This window comes from Tribolium madens, unplaced genomic scaffold (assembly GCF_015345945.1).
Source record: "Tribolium madens isolate multiple individuals breed KSU strain unplaced genomic scaffold, Tmad_KSU_1.1 Scaffold_71;HRSCAF=194;Tcas5.2_LG6, whole genome shotgun sequence".
NCBI classification, from domain to species: Eukaryota; Metazoa; Arthropoda; class Insecta; order Coleoptera; family Tenebrionidae; genus Tribolium; species Tribolium madens.
The window spans coordinates 2,941,706-2,947,536 of NW_025401041.1; positions in this window are offsets into that span (position 1 = coordinate 2,941,706).

Here is a 5,831-nt window from a genome sequence, read left to right on the forward strand (position 1 = left end):
ACACCGAGTAGTACAAAAAAAAGACAAAACTTCATTTTTAGTTCTCTGATTAAAACTGAATAACTTGCAAACTCTGAGATCCATTTTTATACAGAGTTATTTGATTGCATTTATACATACATTACAGCACTAATCACAATGTTTAAAAATATATCAAAAACAATATCAAAATTTTGTATTAGAAAGTCATAATTTTTTAATGTTTTATTCTCAAAAATCAATCTAGATTTTTATTTGGAGCAATGCAATAAATCAAAGCAACAAACAAGTTTTCGACAAAAATATGGGTAGGTAATCTCAGAGATTAATGTTTTAAGGTGTTTTTACAGTTTAATATACCCTGCATAGCCCTGTAAACTTTTAAATCGATTTTAATTGATAAATGTGAACTAGATTTATTTCTAGAAAATAACAATTACAATTTCTATTGGGATAAAACAATTTAAACTAGTTTGAATATAACTGCTAATAGGCCGGACATTATTCTTAGTTTTAAAACTAAAAAACATGAATTTTTGATTCTCATTACAGTTCCAAATACAAACAATATCCAGAAGACTTATCAAACAAACATTTCAAAATACATGATTCTAACCAATGAAATTAAAAACATGTGGATCATAAGAAAGGTTAAAATAATACCAATAAATCATTTCTTCTACTGAAGTTGTACCAAACCATTTTAAAGTAAAAGTAAATTTTAAAATTAAATTCAAATTTAATTATTGAAATTCAAAAAGCTTTTAGTTTTAGGAAATATTAATAAAATTCATGTAAAAAAAATAATTCATACAGTATCATGCAAGAAGTTTATGAGTATGAATTGTGGCTAAATACTATTGTATGAGAAAAATTTTTGAAATTTGTTTTTTTTATTAGTGATAAGGTTTTACGACAAAAAAGTCGTTGAAGGATTAAAGAAAATATTGCTTCCATTTTGGCAGTTCTCAAATTTTTTTTTTTTTATTGAAATTTTATGACCTACAAATACTTTATTAAATCAAAAAGATTTATAAGGGAAAACTATAAGTTTAACTCATTTTGATTGTTTCTTATGAATCCATTGAAAATTTTTTGTCGGGCTTAGGATTTGTTAATTAGCTTAGCTTTATTAACTGAAAAATCTTATCGATTTTTGATGACTGGAAGAATTAGTACCAAAAATTTTTTTAGCTTTTGGACCATTATAACAATGTTTGATTAGATTCTTAAAATTTTAAAATAATAATATAAAAATATATAATTCAAAAGCGGAAAAAAATGCTACAGTGTAAGTGCTAAACGAGAGCGAGCGGCAACGCCCCATAATTTCTATAAAATATTTCTGAATCTGATAGGATTTGACCACAGCTTCTAGTTATGTTGACAAAACCACAGATCTTTTTTCAACTAATATACAGAAGTTCTTCAGTAAATAAAAAACAAAAGTTAGGAATGTTTTGTTTATTTTTTTATGATTTTGTTTATTTACAAAACTTATTTTGGTATAGCTGATTTAGCGTCAATTGCTGGATTAGGAGCAGGTTTTGCAGCAGCAGCGTTTTTCTGTAAAAAATATTTTTTTTAAATAATAACTTTTACTTTCAGTTTTAAAGACACACTTTAGTTCTGTTTTGGTAGAAAAAGAAATTTCTTCTTTTTTCTAACAAATAATTTAATAATTCTTACCCCAGTTAGAAATCAGTGATTAATCTGTAAGTGCATCTGTAAATAAAACACATTACAAATATTACTTTTAAAAAGAATAAATTTATACAAAAACATTAAAATAAACAAAATTATTTCTGTTTTAACAGAAAGAGAAATTTGTGGCTTTTTCTAACAGCTAATTTAATAGTTCTTACCCACTCAGATTTTTTCTTTTTTTCAGTAACTGCCTCGGTTTTCTGTAAATAAGACAATGTAAAAATAATATTTAGTAGCAAAAAAAAATTAGAAAAACATTTTTAAACTTTTACTTTCAATTTCACAGACACTCATTACTATTATTCTAGTAGCGAAAAAAATATCTGCCTACTACTTATAACAAAATATTTAAATAATTTTTAGAAAAACTCTTTTAAATAATAGGAGTCCCTCTTTTACGCTTGATTTTGAAGATACACTTCACTAATGTCTTAACATAAAAAGAAATTTCTATCTATTTTGAAGAAATAGTTGAATAATTCTTACCCCACTTAGGAGTCTCCTGCAAATAAACACATTAAACATAATTTTTAGTAACAAAAAACTATAAAAAATCAAACTAGAATAGATCATTTATTACTGTTTTAACAATTTTTTTGCCTTTTTCTAACAAATAATTTAATAATTCTTACCCCTTTAATTCTCTCACCAACTCCATGGCCATTCTGTAAATAAGACACAATGTAAAAATAATTTTTTAAATAATAATTTTTACAACACACTTTTGTTTTAGCAGAAAAAAAATCTGCCTTTTTATAACAAATAATTTAAAAATTCTTACCCCATTTTGGATTCTCTCCTCAACTGTATAGCCATTCTGTAAATAAAACACAATGTAAATGTAGTTTAAATTTACAAATTAATTACTGTTTTAACGCAAATTGAAATTCCAATCTATTTAAAAAAAATAATTAAAATAAGTTACTTACTAAGGCCATGCTCATGGATATGGTGAAAACACCGAGTAGTACAAGGAAAAGACAAAACTTCATTCTTAATTCTCTGATTAAAACTGAATAATTTGTTAACTCTGAAAGCCATTTTTATACAAAAATATTTGATTGCATTTTTTATTACAGTACTAAGTGCATTGTTAAAAAAATATGTTAAAAACAGTATCAAAATTTTGTATTAGAAAGTCATAATTTTTTAATGTTTTATTCTCAAAAATCAATCTAGATCTTTATTTGGAGCAATGCAATAAAACAAAGCAACAAACAAGTTTTCGATAAAAATATGAGTAATAAAATATTTTATGAATGAACCAAGTTAGATAAAACTGAGAATCTTTTGAATTTCTGAACTGAACTGAATAATTAAATTTCTTGTTTTAAGTTTTAGTTCTTGAATTATAAAAGATCAAGAACTAAAATCCACTTCTAGCTGCTGCACACCGAACCCGGAACATGAATTCAACTGATTTTACTAAAACTAAGATCCATAACTGGAGAATTCAATAAACGACAACAAGACTCGAAAAAATCAGTTTTTCTGTATTTTTTTATTCGTCTTAGACTCCGCTTGTTTCTCTCCCAACACTATTAGAAGTGCGATTTAAAATTAGAGACGAGATATCAGAGAAAAACTCAATGGTTTTCTGCGTTTTGCTCTAGGACATTATGCGACATTTTGAATGGTTGAGATAAAGTCGTTTTTTATTACACCATTTTTTATTGAATCGTTATTATTCTGTAAAATGTCGCAATCTTTAAACGATTTCATTTCTAAGCAGATCTTAGCAAACAGTAGTTTTGAATATGTAATCAAAAAATTGCTAATATCGTTAATAAAAAGCAGGAATAATAAACGTCCAAGATTGGTTGTAAGGTAACTAACTATGTTACATAGAGGTGTGCCAGAACTCGCGCCCCAGAGAAAATTTTCTAGTAAGATAAGATACCAAGAACATAAAAAAATTGACATTTATTTTTTGACATTTTTTGTGTATATTTTTTTACAATTATTTAGTAAAGCTACAAAAATTTTGTCAATAAAAGCTACAAATAACATTAAACAGAGTTTCAATTTAAAATACAGCTTCTTGTTTCCTCTTCTAATAGCCTGTAGCAAATAAGCTTGGAAAATTATTTTTCTAGAAATGTTTCTTGAAGAAGCTCTAAAGATGGAGAACAAAAGACCTTTTTTTTCATTTATTTCAGTAACATCTGGAATGCATCTGGAATAATTTTTTGGCGCTGAATTTGGTAATATCAAAAATTGTGTACCCTAATTAGGGAGAGGAGGCATCAGAGTCGTAAAGAGTAAAATTTTGTTTTGGAAGAAGTTTTTAGAATTTTTGGCAGATTCAGATTTATTAGCTATTTTTCGTCAAAAATGTTTCTTACTATGCACTGTTTTTGAGAAAAACGAGTTTTTTCTTAATCGTGCTCCGACTTTAATTCCGAAAAGCAACCCACGCAACGTTGCAAATTTTTTCATATAAAGTCGATATATTGCTCTAGCTCTCTTAGAAAGTATTTCTGGGCTTGGATCCATACAAACTTTTTTCTTGTTTTGGGCGAGTAGTTCTTATTGTTGAAAAAACATACGATATAACCTCACGGTGGTCTCTGACAACTTTCTTAGCTCCAGAAGGGTGCTTCTACACTCTTTTTGTATTTCAACAGGGGTAATTCATCAATTTATAATAAATTAATTAACTTCTCAGTCTTTTCACTACTTAAATTTTTTTTGGTACCAATCGACATACGAGTATAATATTCCTCAAACAGAAACGTTTTTCAGTTATATTTTTTATTGATAAAGTGAAGGCAAAGTAGAAAAAATCGTATATCACACTTGTTTTATAAGACTTATTGTTGCATTTAATATTTTGGAGATCAGCTATTTTAAAAAATTGGGGAGTTTGTTACTTATACCTGAATTATATTTTCCAAAACCTTTTATTTTTTTTCCTATTAATATACACTGGTTGTTTTGTTTTCTAAAAATTACAGTTTTTAGTAGTCCGGATTTAATTAAGTGCAAGTGTTATAAAATTTCAATCAATAAAAAACAAGAATAAGTCATTATTTTATTTATTTTTCTTCTGATTTTGTATATCTACAAAACTTATTATTTTGGTGAAGCTGGTTTAGCGCCAGCTGCTGGTTTTGCAGGTGCAGCTGAAGGTTTTGCAGGAGCAGGCGCAGCAGGTTTTGGAGGAGCAGCGTTTTTCTGTGAATAAGATACAATGAAAAAAAAATTGAAAAATATTTAATAACAACTTATAGTTAATAAATTATTCTTACCGCATTTAAAAGTCTTCCTCCAACTCCATGATGTCCACCATCCTGCAAAAAACACATTGTAAACATAATTTGTAGTAATAACAATATTTATAAAAAAACAAATTAAAATACTGCATTAACAGAAAGAGAAATTTTTGCTTTTTTTTAACAAAAAATTTAATAATTCTTACCCCATTATGGATTCTTTTGTTAACTGTATAGCCATTCTGTAAATAAAACGCAATGTAAATATAATTTAAATTTTCAAATTAATTATTGTTTTAACAAAAATAGAAATTCCAATCTATTTAAAAAAAAAATTAAAATAAGTTACTTACTAAGGCCATGCTCATGGATATGGTGAAAACACCGAGTAGTACAAGGAAAAGACAAAACTTCATTCTTAATTCTCTGATTAAAACTGAATAATTTGTCAACTCTGAAAGCCATTTTTATACAGAAATATTTAATTGCATTTTTTTTTATTTCAGTACTAATCGCAATGTTAAAAAAATATATTAAAAATATCATCAAAATTTTGCATTAAAAGTCATAATTTTTTTATGTTTTATTCAAAAAGTAATCTAGATTTTTATTTGGAAAAATTATAAGGCGATAAAGCAAACAACAAACAAGTTTTCGATAAAAATAGGAGTAATAAATAGTTTTTTATTCGTTTTTAAGAGTATTACATATACAGAATGAACCAAGTTAGATAAAACTGAGACAATTTAAATTACTGTTAGAACATTGAAGATGGTCTAATGGTCAAAACAGCTCTCGGACTAAATAATTGATTTTTTTGTTATAAGTTCTTGAATTCTAAAAGATCAAGAGTTAAAATCCACTTCCAGCTGCTGCACGCCGAACCCGGAATATAAATTCAACTGATTTGACTAAAACATTTCCGGAGTT